The following is a 16397-nucleotide window of genomic DNA, read 5'->3' as shown; positions in this document are numbered from 1 at the left end:
TGGCTGTGAAAATTATGGACTTTCCCAACGTTCGTGCGCTCATTATTTATTATTCACAGCACGTGCCAGCCCTGGTGCTGCCCTGGTGTGCAGCACAGAGCCCAGCCCCATGTGGATGGGTTTATGGAAAGGAGTTTAGAGGGAGATGGGAGCTGGAAAAGAGCACAAACCAAAGGGATTCTGGCACCATGGTACAATCAAACCCTGTTTTTCTTGGTAATGGATCATGAAGAAGGTGGAAGTGGGACACGAGGATGGGAATGATGGCATCCACACCGTACACAGGGTTTGTAGAATGACTACTCCTTGTTACATGGTTTAGTGGGCATGGTGACAATGGGTTGATGGTTGGACTAGATCATCTTAGCAGTCTTTTCCAACCTTAATGATTCTATGATTCTACGATTTTTTCAGAGCCAATTCATTTTTCCAGCCATTCTTCTTAGCTGGGAATTGGCAGCACTGTCGGCATCACTTCAATTCTATCAGTGTCAATCCCATCGTTTCACTCCTAACTTTTTCTTCCCATAAAAAAAAAAAACGAGATGGGATGTAGCCAGCTCTGCTGTTCCTCAAGGTGATCTTTGCCTGAGTGATGCTAAGCCCTGATCCTTTGTGGAATTCAAAGCCAGACTGCATTCAGAATGATACAGGCTGCAGTGATCGGTGCAGAGCAGCTGGTGCTTCCTGCAAAGCTTTGCTAAAATTGTGTTTGATGACATACTGGAGCCATAGGGGTGAATGGGATGTCTCGAGTGGATTTTGCAAATCCCCCCTGTGCAGCTCACCACCTACTGCCCAGATCACAGAAGCTGGGATTTTTGCTCAGAATTGACTTCAGAAAAACCAGCAACCCATCAAGTGAATGCTTTCCAAGACAAACTGGCTGGCATTTATCTTCTGCAGCAAGATTTTTCCCTTCTTCTCCATATGCCTTAAGTTGAAAGAGATGAAATCCCTTTCAGGAATGGGAGACAGTCACAGGTGCCTGCTTAAAGAGATTCAGAAAGTGAAAATTGCCTTAGACTGTATCCTTGCAAGACACATCTGTGCTTTTCTCCCATTGTATCTGCATGGTATTATAGAATCATAGAATCATTTAAGTTGGGAAAGACCAATTGAGATAATTTAGTCCAACCATCAACACATCACTCGTGCCCACTAAACCATCTCCCTCAATTCTGCAGCATTTCTCTTGCCTGCAGATGTCCCTTCCTATCTGTGGGTAACATGGGGAAGATTTTCAGACCAGCAATAACCCAAACCACCCTTGTCCATCTCTCCATGCCTGATCCTCCACGTGGGGTTTTCCAAGCTGGCAGGGAGATTTCACCCTTCTCCAACAAGGTGTGTTTGAAGGAATTATACAATCATTGAAGTTGGAAAAGAACACAAAGATCATTTAGTCCAACCATCAATTTGCAATGCAGAGCAAAAAGCAGCAAGTGCCTCATGCACAGATTAAAGCCAGCCATCGAAACAATGCTGTGGGATGCTGAGCTGCTGTGAGCACTGTGTGTCAGGAGCTGAAGTCTGTTATCCATCATCATCTGACACAAGGTTAGTGCTCCATTGGTGCCCTGAGTATTACATGTATTTTTATTGCCTTGGGTGTACTAGCTGCCAGCAATGGAGATTCAATGGGAACTGACTGTGTATGAGAAAAGCAAGTACTCATTTCCCACAAGGTCTCATTTCCAGTGGAAGCATTTCAAGTATTTTGGCAACTGCACATCCTGGCAATTCAGCCCAAAGCCCATAAATTCCTAATGGATTTTCAATCACAAATCATCCCTAGCTATACAGGCTGCAATGCTGATTACCATATTAAGTATGGCAGAACAATGCAGACAAGGGTATTTCGGCAAATATTAATAACCTGCCAAGTGAATAAATATCCTTCAGACTGCAGAGCCACAGGGAAGCAGGATGAAGCACAGAGATATAGCAGCACCTAGCTCCAGATGTCCCTCTTCACTGCTGGGGTGTTGGAACTAGACAGCCTTTAAGGGTCCCCTCCAACTCAAATGATTCTATGATTCTATATGCAATAAGCAAGTCCGGGACAAAGATCTGTAGTGATACAGTGCTGGTCTTTCTGGCCCAAACTCGTTGAGATGAAGCCCAATGAAAGAAATCTAGTGTGGGCAAGTGGAGGAGCTGGATACTCTGTTCTATCCCCAGTGCCACCACAAGCCTGCCACACCAGAGCACAGGGAGGGATGGGGACTATCTCCCCACAATGCACACAATGCTGTGACCCTAATATCTGCAGTTTGGCTCTGATAGAGGAAGAGATTTTGCTGGGTTGAAAGAGGACAACAAAGGAATGAGAACAGCCCATCACTGCCATGGTGGCACTTGATGGGGCCATTCTTTCCTAGCGCCCAGCCACTGCACAGCAAGGGACAAACACTGGAGATATGCCACGTGGCCCCAAGTGCCTTCATCCTGCAGCTCAGCTTGGCTGACAGCACAACAGAATTTCATTTTGCCCCAGTTTGTGCTGAAAACCTTACCTCTGCATGCACACATGGACTTCAGCTTGTCCGGATGGGTGTCTTCCCCCCCCCCCCCCAATCTCCATGCATTCTGGAGGTTTTGTGTTCTTAAGCCATTGCAATTTGCTGTTTGGGTTACATACCATGATATGCTGCTGGGTGTGAGAGTCTTGCAAGCATGGGATGACCATGGCTGGATCCTGGTGCACACCAAGGTGCAGGAAAGAGCCTTGTGCTGTCTTCTGTGCTAAAAAACCTAGGGACAGGAGGCCTGGAGAGCTCAGACACAAAGAAGTGCCTTGGTTTAGGGGCAGCATAAGCCTGGAGCAAGTCCTCCAGTGAAGCCATGATCTGGAAGTCATCCTACAGCTCCAATTTACCATGAGGATAGATTTTTGTAGAAATCTAAGCATGTACGCTTTGTAACCAAGAGCCCAGTGAGGATACAGAGTGAACATACTCTGGCATGGTGGGGTTGTAGTAAGAGAATCATCTTGGTTGGAAAAGATCTTCAAGATCATTGAGTCCAGCCATCAACCTGACCTACTGAGCCCCATCGCTGAACAATGACCCTTCGTGCCATGTCCACATGTCTTCTGAATATCTCCAGAGATGATGACTCCACCTGGGCATCCTGTTTCAGTAACTGATTATTCTCTTTTTGAATAAATCATTGCTTATATCCAATCTAAACACCTCCTGGTGCAACTTGGGGCCATCTTGGAGCAGAGGGGAGCACTGGGCTCTCTTCCTAATTATTTATTTGCAGTGTGATTGCTCCGTTTAGCATGTGTTGGCCTTATTAAAGCCATATGGGGATGAACCAGCAACGGTAGGGATGAAGTTACTTGTCCTTCTAGTACTGCGGTGAAAAATAGAGATCAGGTCTTCCTTGATGCAGTTAATAACAGGGACTGGACAGATGAGCAGATGCCAGACTGCTAGACTGGCTGGTGTTAAGCTTTACATTGCTGTTAGTGGGATGCAGCTGCTAAGTCAGGTTTTCCTAAACACAGCAACTCCCCAAGCAAAGGAAGAGGAAGCTCTGCGGAGCCAAATCGTTGCTCCACATGGGTTTTAGCAGCAGCACTTGAAACAAAGGGCCTTACTCACCCAGACGATACGTATCTTACCCGTATATAAATATAACTCCTGAGTGAGCACATCTCACGTTCAAAGTTCACCTTCAGAAAAACTTAACAAAACACCCATCTGTGCTACATTTGCTCAGCTACTCTCCTGGCTTCATCCCAAGCAGCAAGATGATGCCAGTCCATTTCCCTTATGACGGAGTCTTTCTTTTTCTGCTCCCAACTCCAGCTGTACCAAGAGCATTTCCATCCTGACACCCTGAAAACTGAATGCAAGTTTCTGAGTCACTCTCATGTAGAAGTTTTGCACCAGTCCATCACTGCCATGTACACCCTTGATCACACTGAGGTCTACAAGGGACGCACCATCACCCCTGTGCCCCAAGACATGGAGAAGAAGTGGGGCCTGCTAGAGGAAAGCGATCGCGCTGAGATTTCCTCCAGCCACATCTGTGCGGAAGGAAGCAGGAATCTGACAGGAAAGGTCCAGGAGGAGAGATACAAAAACAAGAAACACTGCAGGAGCAGTGCTGGGGGGCAGAGCTAAAGGCAGCAGTCTGCACATCCTGCTCTGGGTGCTGGGATGGAGAGAGGGGCTGAGGAGTTTCTGCATCTCCTCCACCTCCTTTACAGCACATGGCAAACAGCAGCTCACACCCAGACTCAGAGAAAAGAACTGTATGGCTCCTCATATTACAACCCTAATCAGACTTGAAGGAGTTTGGTGGTATTTAGGAAAGGAGCAAGGATGCTGGCACGGTGTCAGGGTGGAGACTGGCAAGCATGGGAGGAGGGGAAAGAGGGAGGAATGGGGAAGATCAGATAGTTAGGCAGACAGACAGACAGATAACAAGAAAAGCACAGTCCTCCCAGCATTGTGCAAGCAGGGAATGCACCCGAGGCCTGGGTAACATGATCAACTCCTTTTTATCTTTTATTTGCAGCTCTATTCTTTGAAGAGAGGCACCTACAGCCCTGGAGATGAGACGAGATGCTCCAGACAGCCCTTTACTGCTGTTTTCATGTTTCTCCCCAACCCCCGAGCAATCCGAATTTGGGGTGTGTGCTAACAATTTTTGCTTGCACCCGAAGAGATTCAGCAAGTGGGTGAAGCTCATGAAAAATGCAAAACAGGCACCAAACATTCAGTATTTGGGGGAAAACAGCCCCCACCCCATGCCCAGCAGTGGGTTAACTTATGGGCGGTGTGGACTTTGTTTTATGATCTGGGATATCCCCTCTGCTGCCTTCCCCCACCAGCTTGTGGCTGTGGAGCCAACGTCAGAGGCTTTTCCTGGCTTGGATGTGAAGGAGAAGAAGGAAAAAAAAGAGGTGGTGTGAGGGGGAAGAGGCCAGCTCTGCAGGGAATGGTAATTGCATGCCGAAGGCTGGCTGCCTCCCAAATATGCAGAGTGTTTTTTGGGGAGTGTAAACGGTTGACTATTTGGAGATGGCGGATCCCCAAGTTCCAAAGCGAGCTAGAAATATTGGGTGCTGGGTCCCCTCACTTCCTTCAGGGATTGTTTTTGGTGACAGGAGTCAGAAAAGTTCAAATGAGGGGTCATTTCCAAGCTTTCTGCCTCACCCAAAAAAATCTGTGGAAAGATAAAATCTAAGCATCATTCCTGCCCCTGGTACATGTAGAGGCACAAGCCCACTCAGGTGCAAGCCATCTCCCTTGAGCACCTCAACCCTGGTGCCTCTCCAACCCCAAATACCCAGCGCAGCTAAACATCTGACCTCTGCTCTTTCGGTTTCTTGCAGTGTTTTGTACAAGTTTAATACTCGTGGCAGGTGTCCGAAGGGCAAGACGAGGGGGAGTAATGCTTCTTATTGGGGAAGCATAAGAAACATGGGCAGCTACTGTCCCTATGGGGAAAGGGCAGGAATCAGAGAACAATCAGAGGTAATGGCCTTAAGTTTTTCCAGATGAAGTTCAGCTTGGATACTAGGAAAAACAACTTCTCAGAAAGAGTGGTAATGCATTGCAACAGGCTGCCCAGGGAGGTGGTGGTGTCATTGTCCATGGAGGTGTTCAAGAAATGTGGAGATACTATACTCAGGGACATGGTTTAATGGCCATGGTGGTGATACGTCAACAGTTGGACTAGATGATATCACTGGTTTTTCCAACCTCAATGATTTTATGATTCACATGGCTCTGCTTGGTGGTGGGACCTGCTGTGTAAGCACCTCTCACCACTTGGTCCTACTGTTTTGGGAAGCCAGTGACAGCAGAGCAGCCCTGAACAAAAGGGCACCGGTCATCTTTTTTGCATCAGCAGCAAGTCTTGCACAACCTCATCGCCAAACAGCTGTCGGTGGCTTTGATGGACGTTTGTTGACGAAAATGGGAACTCAACCTACTCAACAGGTGGATTTCGATCTGTGGGCAGTGTTCAAAGTACACACTGTCCTGTGATATGTTGAGGATGGCAATATGGAAAACATGGGAAAACACGCTCTGCCGGAGTGTTTTGTGATAAGTTCTACAGAGAGATATTCTCCGGTGGCACCAAGCCAGACTGCTCAGAGAAATCAGACACTAAAGAAAAGCAGCCCCTACTGGCACCGAGTTGAGAGAGTTCATAGTTCCTACCCCATCTTTAAGTTACTTCCACCCTCCAGAGCATGTGCTCTTGGTGGTTGTCCTTCCAAATGTTTGTAATCAGGATGTTCTCCAGGGTTGGATCTATGTGTTTCTCCCCATGAACACAGAACCGTTTGTGCTGGAAGGGACTGTTAAAGGTCATCTTGTCCAACTCCCCTGCAATGAACAGGGACATCTACAGCTCCACCACATTGTTCAGACTCCTGTACAACCTGACCATGAATGTCTTGAAGGACGGGACAATCCAACACCTCTCTGGGCAACCTGTTCCAGTGCCGCACCACCCTTATTGTACAATTATTTATTATTTACAATTCAAATCTTCCTTTAGTTTCAGCCCATTTCCCCTTGTTTTATCACAACAGACCCTCCTGAAGAATCTGTCCCCTTCTTTCTTACAGCACCCATTTAGATGCTGAAAGGCTGCCAGGCAGGCTGACATGCACTTCTGGTTGCTGGCAATGCAACAAGTCCTCTCCCTCTTGCTAGGCACCAAAGCAATCTTCAAAACAACCACCAGCCCATGAGGATGGTGCTGTGTGGAAAACTCTGGGATAGCTCCTCCTCATCCTCACCACACTTGACTGTTGTCACCACTCAGCAGAAACTGCTCCTCTTGGCAGCCCTTCCACTGATGATGTGTGGTTTATGCTTTGGGACCCTAAGTCCACATCATGTAGAGAACAAATAACAGAGTTTTCCTCTGAAAAGCTCATCCAGAAGCCTTAGCTCTAGCAAAAAACCACAGCAAGAGCTTCTCGGTTATCCTGGGACATTGCTCTGCAAACACAGCATGAAGACAAAGCTCTGGGGATAAAAGTGGGCTTGTGAGTGCCTCTGACCTGCCGCTTTCTGATGAGCAGGGACAAAACCCAGCAGGGCTTTGTTCTGACCCGCAGCTACTCTTGCGCAAAAGCCCGGCATTGAGAGATGCTGTGCCGGCCTCCTCTACCCATCAGAGCTTGCAGAGCAAATAAAGGTGGTTTTCTTTCAAATAAAAGATCAGAGGGAACAAAATGATGAAAGTCACAGCTGTCCTTGATGTCCTATCCACCAGGGAGATGAGGAACGAAACTGGAAGGAGGTGGCAGGATCAAGGATTGCTTTGGAAGAAACAGCCTGAGCGAGAAAGGAGATGGTGCTCCAGAAGGAAGATGTTTTGCTGAACTACGTGTAATCATTACCAAACACATGGAGACGTAAGCACTCATGGACAGGGCACCCAACCTCTCAGATCATCAACCAGCCATGTGCATTGGGACTGCATGGTGTTGAAAGCCTCCAAGACCAGTGCCCAGCTTGAGCAGTGCCCTCATCATTGAATCACAGAATGCCTTGGTTTGGAAGGGACCACAAACATCATCCAGATCTAACCCTCCTGCTGTGGGCAGAGTTGCCAACTGCTAGATCAAGCACTAGATCAGGCTGCCCAAGGCCCCATCCAGCCTGGCCTTCATAAAAGCCAGTGAATTATTCATATGAACAAAAAAAGCCTGCTCTGAATAGGAGACACCAGAAACTCTACAGGATGCTGCTGCCCACCAACTTCCCATCCAGGCAGAGAAAGCAAGGAGGATGTTGTGTAGCACTGCACAGCTGGCCACAATGGACTGTGTCCAGGTGATTTTGGAGAGCACTAAAGAAGTATGACATCTTCAAGGGAACGGCAGGAAGAGGAGGAAAGAAGAGATTAAAGGTTTACAGCTGAGAAACTCTTTGCCTACAGCAACAAAGCGGATGCTACAGGGCATCATGTGAACACCGCAAAAAGTGGGGATGCTACACTGTCACAGTTTCACTTGGGATGGAATTTTCTTCAGATTGTCTGGGATGACGCTATGTTTTCATTCTAGGGGAAAAACAATGCTGATAACACACTGATGTTTATGGTTGCTGCTAAGCAGTGTTGCACTGAGCCAAAGCCTTTACAATGACGGGCCCAAGGAGCTGGGAGGTAACAGAATTAGGATAGCTGACTGAGGGCCAAAGGGGTATTCCATACCATATGACGTCACGTGGAAGGAGTTTTGAAGGGGGTGGGATTCATCACCCTCTCTTCTGCTGCTGGGGTTGCTAGATGAGCATTGGATGGGGGGTGGTGAGCAATTGCTTGTGCATCACTTGTTACATACATTCATATATATATGCAATTGTTACTATTATCCTTTTCCTTTTCTCTATCTTAGTAATTAATTTTATCTCAACCCATGAGTTTTACTTCTCTTTTCTCCAATTCTTTCCCCCATCTCACTGGGAAGAGGGGAAGGGAGAAAACAACTGCGTTGTTGAGTCAAACCACAACACACATCCCATAGGAATGGTGCACCAAGGGAAAGCAAACCAGCAGCAGGACACTGCACCTTTCCAGACTTTTAGGATTACACGGAGGTGAAGTGGTCATCACACAGTGATTTTAAGGCTGCAGGAACTCATGGATGGCAGTATGTGGTTTATAAGGGAGCACCTGATTTCTACAGAATTGCCCAAGAATCATGAGCATGCTTTGGCTTTCTTTCATTAGGATATTTGCATAAAACCAGTGCTGTTTACAGGGAAATGCAAATTCCCTAAAGAAAGGGAAGTGTTTGGACGTGCTGGCTGCTCAGACGTGCCGGGCAGGGAAGCAAACACTTCTATCACCTGAAAATTAAATCAAGGCTGAGATGCAAAGCTTCCCCACCCTGCTCAGCAGGAAAACTTCCTCAGCTCCTACAGCCAGATCTGTCAGGGACGGGCCAGGAAGGACTCTGCATTTCACGTGTGCTCTGCATCCTTCCCAGCCCCGCGGGGGAAGTTTTGATGGACTGGAGACACGCAAGCTGCTCTGCTCCCCATCGTTTCAGTGACATCTTAACACCTCGGCGTGGGTGGCATTTCCTGGCCACCCTTGCTGTGCTGGAGCAGGCTCTAACCAGGCTGAAAATGAATGAGCTTCCCCAGCTTGCATCAATTAAGCTGTGAGTGTAAATTCATCAGTCGTGATGATGAAAATAGCAAATATTTATTTTCAGGTTCACCTCAATGCATTTTGGCACACACCCTGTTGTAGGCTGGGCTGGGCATCCCCATCACCCCTTTCTCCTTAGGAAAGCAGAAGTCATTGGGAGTGGTTTCTCTGCTTTGGGGTTAGAGGGACACGACATGGTTTCGGGCTGGTGGACACACAGCTGTTCCCAATTCTCCCTCCTGCACCTGCATTTCTCTCCACCTCTGTTTCCTTCTGCTTCCTAAAGAGCCCAGCTATTGCAAACAGAAAATATAACGCTGGGAGAATTGCTGGGGACCATGCAGAAATACCCAGCGCTTAATGCTGTTCAGTTCCTCCCTTACAAACTCAGTGCAACTTAATGAGGGCATGCCTATTAATATACCTGGCTCTGTACTGAAATCCATACAATTTTAACTATCTCAGCAAAAAAAAGCACTCCTAAAGGAGTTGTGCATAGAATACTTAGAGCAGCCAGCAGAAAGGATGTTTTACTACTTGGCAAACGTATCCTGCAGATTTGGCACATGAGAACTAAGAATAAAACCAGCCCAGGGATATGGGTTGTACCTGCAGTCCAGCCTGGGCAGGGGGAGATGAGGGCTACCAAAGATGTCCTCTTAGTTACAGCAATGGGGTTTATCTGCTTCAGCAAAAAGTCAGCTGAAATCCTAGCTTTGTTAGCCCCATCAGCAAGAGAACACTGAAAAGCTGACAGCAAAACTGGGGGTTTCCTCCATCCCTGCAGAACCCAGAACTTCTTATGAGCTCTTGTTGGTTGCTCCCTCCTGGGCAACTGCACTCAGGAGGTTGATCCTACCTTGGGGGCAGAAAATGAAAAAGCATTATTTTCAGTTGAAGCCAATCCCAGCCCATCTGCAATCACCCTGGCACAGCACAGTGGGCAGCATGAGGTAGGGACAAGCAGCCAAGGGATGCTAAATGAGCGCTAATTGAAGACACCAGCATGACATGAAACTCAGCTGCTTGCTCCCCAGCAACATTATCAGCTGCTTGAAAAGAACCCTCCCCGTTCAATTTCCAAATCTACTGCAAATGGCACTCTCAGTAAGATGGAACACATCCTCTCTACAGACATTAGTAAGGCCTGAGCAGGATAGAAACTAGATTACTAGAAATTCAGTAAAATGAGTTTCCCCAAGCATTACCCATGGGCTGCATTTGCTCTGCCCAGCAATGACACCAACAAGACTTTGGGAACTTTGGATTTCCAGCTCTTGTCAATGCAGGCTGTGTTTTGCACCTGGGCTCAATCCAAAGCAAGTCAAGGTTTTTGCATATTGATTTTCCTAAAGTCCCCAAAAGCTATTTCAAATGACCATCCTGTTGCAAAGCATACCCCTCAGCACTGGAAACACAGAGAAGGGACAGACACTAGGGCCACCAGCAGTAGCACGGTGACACCATCTCCTCACTTACAGCACACCCTGGCAATCCTCCCAGCTCACAGCCATAGCCCCAAGGATGAGGGCAATTCCCAGCAGATGGTTATGAGAGGTGTAGCCCTTTGATGCCCAGGAACCAATAAAACCCATCCTTTACCTGCCCACTTGACTAAAACAAACAGAACTCAAAAAAAATTCTCTGGTAGCACTTCCAGCATCTCATGGGAAGAACTGCTGCCAAGTTGTGTGCACAATGCCCCTCTTTGAAAGCTAAGATGGTCAAAGAAGAACAGAAGGAGACCATCACCAAGTTTGTCCCTGTACCAATTCCAATTCCATCCCACCAATCTCATTCATGGAGAATAAGTGAGATTGGAAAAGACCATTAAGATCATCCAGTTCCAACTGTCAACCCATCCCATCATGCCCACCAAACCATGTCCTTCAGTGCCACATCTACTCTTTTCTTGGAAACCTCCCTGGGTGGTGACTGCACCACCTCCCTGACACTCTGTTCCAATGCCTCACCACTGCTTGGAAGAAATTTTTCCAGGTAACCAACCTACTGAAGACAGCATTTTCTATGTGTTTTATTGTTTCCATACGTTTTAGCAAGGAGCAATGGGACTGAGGATGCTCAAGAGGAGCTCAGGAACCCATAGCAAGCTAACTGCATGTAGGATTAACCCGGTCTTTAAAACACCAGATTTTAAAGCATAACTTGTCTCCAAATCACGCCTTTTTGAATGAGTTCACTTTCATGCAGCCACCCCATATGCTCGCCTCGAAAAATGTTTTTCTCTGGCTTGCCTCCAGTTAATTGGATAATTGGGAGTTTATAAGTTCATAACTTCAGCTGAAGTCAGAAAGTTTCATCTTTCATTTTTCCAAAGCTGATTCACGGCCAGCCTGGTGCAAAACACAGGCTTGCTTCAAGTTTGCTATTATTTCAGAGTTCATTCACAGTTTAAAACCATGCTCTGGTCGCACCCGGTATCTCCCATGCTTTCATCCAAACTCAGCGCTGGCACACAGGAGCTCAGAAACGCCTGCGTGTTCCCAACTCGACCTTTATTGAGAGAAACGCCTCCAGATTCATTGCTTTGCTACACATTCAGAGAGATTTCAAGCCAGGATTTCAAGGTCGGGGCTGCCTCATGCCTGAACCATCCGCACTGATGTTGAATGCAGGCAGGGAGCAGAGACAGGGCAGCAGACTGAGGCATGACATCTTGGACTGATTGTATGGACTTTGAAACAGACATCTGAGCTTTTCCAGTTGCCCCCTCTGCTACAAGAACTTGAGCTTCCTAATTTCACTGAACCCAGCTGTCTCGCTGGTCTGCAAAGCAAACAAGAAGAGAAGCGAGCTTTTTGGCTCCCTTGGAAACTTTGCAATCCAAGAAAATCAGATGAAACATTTGACTATGCTTAAGTTTGTCCATCAACAGTCTCAACTTCTTGGGGACTTGACCCTGCGTTTGAACCAACCAGTGCTACCCTGACAACAGTATTTTTGGGTCCTGTGTGAAATAATCCCACAACAGCCCCACTGCCAAGTCTTGCAAAAATTCCCAGGCCACAAGGCTGCTGCTGGCAGCAGGGAGCCATCGTGGAGGTGCACCCCATACAGGTTTACATGGGTTGCCAAAACGTCTTGGGTCTCCAAGGGTCCAGAAGCAGGGAGAGGAATGCAGCATGTTAAATAAATCCTAATAAAAGTATGGAAATACATATAGGTGAGTGCCTGATGTTTCACAATTCATGTCACAGTATGGTTGAGATTGGCAGGGATCTCTGGGTCATTCTGGTCCAATTCTTGCTCTAGCAGAGACACATACAAAGAGCGCCCAGGACAATATCCAGGCGGCTTTTAGAGATCTTCAAAGAGGAGAGCCAACAGCCTCTCTGGGTACAGTAACCTCTCTGGGCAACCTGTGCCAGTGCTCTGTTACCTGCACAGCACAGGAGAGCTTCCTGATGTTCAGGGGAAATCTCCTGGGCTCCAGTTTGTGCCTCTTGGCCTAGCACTGGGCACCAATGAAAAAAGCCATCCTCTGTCCTATTCGTATCTCTCCCTCTTTGGGCATTGTTAAGATCCCCCTGAGCCTCTTCTCCAGGCTGAACAGTCCCAGCTCTCTTTCTTGGAAGCTGATGTGTTCCAGTCCCACCATTTTCATGGCCACTTGTTGGATTCGCTCCAGTAGGTCCATGATGGATGGACAAGATTCCTGGTCCCAGCTACTCGGAAATATCTCAACTGTGCTCCTCTTGGGAAATTAGCATCTAAACTACACATCTAGCATTAAAGGATATAATTTCCTGCCTTGCTGCCCTGCCCACAGTCATTTGAGGACGCAGACCACATGCAGGGCATCCCAGCCCATCCTGGAGACACAGACCTTCCCGCCCAGCTTCTGCCTTCCAGCTCCAAGCACTCGGATGGCAGCACCAAACTCCTCCTTTGGGTGAAGGAAAAAGCACCCCACAGCATGGTGGTCACCCCAGATCCCATCAGCAAAGCCCATCTGAAATGCACAGGAGCCTTACTTGTAGCAAGGGATGAGGCTGAGCCCACAAGGTGGAAAGTTCAAGTGGCCTCTGTTTATTTGGCTTTGCAGAGAGCAGTCACCCAGCCTGAACATAGGCCAAACACCTTCCCATCGCAGGAAGTCTTTAAATAACCACCAGTGGTCAGGGCTTTGGTTTTACAGCTCTGCTGGATCAAAAAAAAAAAAAAGTCCTTCATTCTATGTCTGCTTCAGCTATTTCCTTGGGTATAAATAAACGGTGGCTGCTCGCGTTCCTACCTCCTAGGTTTTCATCTTCATAACCATTATGATCATGTGCTTCATGGAAGCTTGCTAGAGGCAAAAAAAATCTCAGCGTAGGCATATGAACATTTACAGGCTTCTCCTCCCTTGTATAAGATGAATTTTACATGCTTCACTTTGCTTTCGTGTGAATTAATGGTTGATTTTACTCCTTGGGCTCTCCTTGCCTGTTCTGTCCAGTCATAAAGGTCCATACTTAATACCTCACCATACTTACATGCACCTGAAACTTTTATGCATCAAAGTAAGGTGCTTTCCACCTTCCTGTCAATACAAATGGTTAAGACAACAAAGAATAAAATCCTCCCTTGGTCATGGACATCCTCTTCCTCCTCCTCACTTGGATCTACCCTGTTCTTGGTAGAAAAGCTCCTTGGATGCAGACAGCAAGGGTTTACCCAGCAGGACTAACAGGGAAATAACATCCATCACCCCAAAAAGGCTTTCTGATGAATCTACCTTGGGGATTTGGAGCTAGAAAGCCTGCCAAGACCTCAACTGAATGGGTCACCCAGCGGATCCAGCTCTACAGATGGAAAATACCCAAGTGCATTATTCTGGGAAGCTGTGTTAGTTTGGGATTTGAGCAGTGCAGGCATGCCAAGACTCTAGAGGATGGAAATGAGTTTTTTTTACCTATAGCTGTTATTAACAGATTGCCCTAAAATGATGGCTGGCAAGAAGATGCTCTGTAAACAAGCAGAAGGGTTTTTCACAGTCAGAAAACAAGACCTTGCCCTGACCTCCTCTTGGGCAGATTCACTGGGGTGCAACAAAACAGTACTTTATTTTAAACTATGCTTGTAAAAAGTAAAAAAAAAAACAACTGCTTCCTTGACACTCCAGTCAGGTAAGGACACAGCAAGCTATTCTGCCTTATAAATAAGCCTGCTCTTGTATGTATATGTTTTAAAATAAGCTTATGAAACATAAACACATACACTTAAAAAAAATAAAAATCAGCCTCATTGAAACCATTTAACTGGGGCTGAGCCAGGCTTTCTTCTCTGTTTCATGGATCTGCACATGCTAACTCAGACCTAGGAAACCACTCACAAGCAAAAATAACACTCCCCAAAAACACCCAGTTCCATTTGCAATTGTTCACCCCTTGAAAGAAAAGTGCAGAATGGAGCAAAATCATGCATTTTTACTAAGGACTATTATTTCTACCTCAATTTGAAACGTGGTTATAAGGAGAGGAAAGGCTCCCTCCAATCCACACGTAGCATAAGCACTTTCCATGCTGCCTATCCTCTTTGTGCCACTGAGACGTGTGATTTTTTTTATTCTTCCCTGTTCCTATGCCTCATCTGTCAGTGGAAACAATCACCAGGAAATCTGAGCTGTAAAAATAAAACTCAGATTTGGCTTTGGAGGAGCAGGTGCAAGGGGAGAAATTATTTTTAACTCTTATCCTGCAAGTAGGGAATGCTAGGACCTCTCTGAGCAGGCCTTGTCTGTGTTCTGGAGATTTATTTGGAGGTGGTGGAGGGGTCTGACTGGTGGTTAATCCTGGTCCGGGGTGCTTGGGGCTGGAAGAGAAAACATCAAAGCATTCCTGCAGCTGCTGGGGAAAAGGGAGCGGCAGCAGACGTCTGCCTCCTCCCTGCACAGCTCTCCACCCAGCAATGCACAAACAGAGAAAGCTGCTGAGATGTCTCAGCAAACTCTCGGAGTGTGCAGAGAGAAGCATGAGGAGAGAAGCCGGGGATGCCCAATGGGAAATAATACAGCCCAAAAAGAGATCCATCACTATTGCTAGCCAGAAAATGTGTGTGTGACTTGATTCCACATGAGCTAGACCTGGACAAACACTATTTTTGCATTTTATTCCTTCTCTAAGTAATATAAAGGTCATTTCCCATCTGTGGAGCAAAACAAATTCTGGAAGCCTCTCTCCATCCCTCATACTAACTTCAGAAGGAATGTAGGACACATCCCTAACATTAACCAAAGTACTATCCATGAGCATAGAGAGAATGGCAACTGGGAAAAAGCAGAGCTTTGACAGGAGCCTTACTGTGGCATCCATGCATTTACAGACAGTGCTCTCCGCAAGACATGCCTAAGACAAATGCCATTTTGAGGATATAGGTACCTAGGAGTCAAAGGATTTGTCCATCAGACTCAGGGATGACTCAGGAGGAACCAGCTTCCTCGATGGACAGTCTGATCTAGCTGGTGGCAACCCTGTCCACAGCAGGGAGTTGGAACTGGATGATCTTTAGGGTTCCTTCCAACCCAATCCATTCTGTGATTCTTTGAATGAGGAAAAGAATAAATTAATGTCACTAGGGTGGCTAAAGCAACTTTGTCAAAGGCTGGTGCTCAAGACTTCTTCATCCAGGGAATCAAAGGCCTCAAGCAGGCTGTCCCATGAGACTTCTGCAGACATCTCCATCCTCATTACGACTCCAAAGACCACAGAATCCAGCTCATGACCTTCTCCAGAGCAGAGATGACAAAGTGTTTCCTGTTATTTATAGCCGTTGGAGAGTCTGATGGGAAAACCCCACTTGTGCAATGTGGGCTGTGTGCCATCATTGCTCCGCGGAGAACTGCTGGGCTGCTCCGCATTCCTGCAGTGGTCTCACCGTGGGCAAGACCATGCCAGGAGGCTGCACATGAGGAATGGTCAGGCATCTTGCTCCCACTTGCTCGTTAGCACAGCATAACTTGAATTAAGAAACAAGAACAAAAAAACTGCATATTCCAAGCAAGGGGGTTTCAGTTGTGAGACTCCAGGGACCTTGAGGAGCACACTTCATCCATATGGGGCACAATCTAAATGTGCCTCACCTTACCTTGGAGATGATCTCAGCCTTTCAAGGAGATTGAGGGGAGTGCACAGCCCCTCTGTCAGGTACTACCCACCTCTTCAAAGCATGGTAGCATGTGCATGAGCACATTTGTTAACTGGCAGCCCTATTTCCACCACCCTGGCATGTACCAAAGGTGCTTTCCA

Source organism: Tetrao urogallus (genome assembly GCF_951394365.1).
Source record: "Tetrao urogallus genome assembly, chromosome: 3".
NCBI classification, from domain to species: domain Eukaryota; kingdom Metazoa; phylum Chordata; class Aves; order Galliformes; family Phasianidae; genus Tetrao; species Tetrao urogallus.
The sequence above is the reverse complement of the archived record's forward strand: the minus strand, read 5'-3'. Positions refer to the sequence as shown.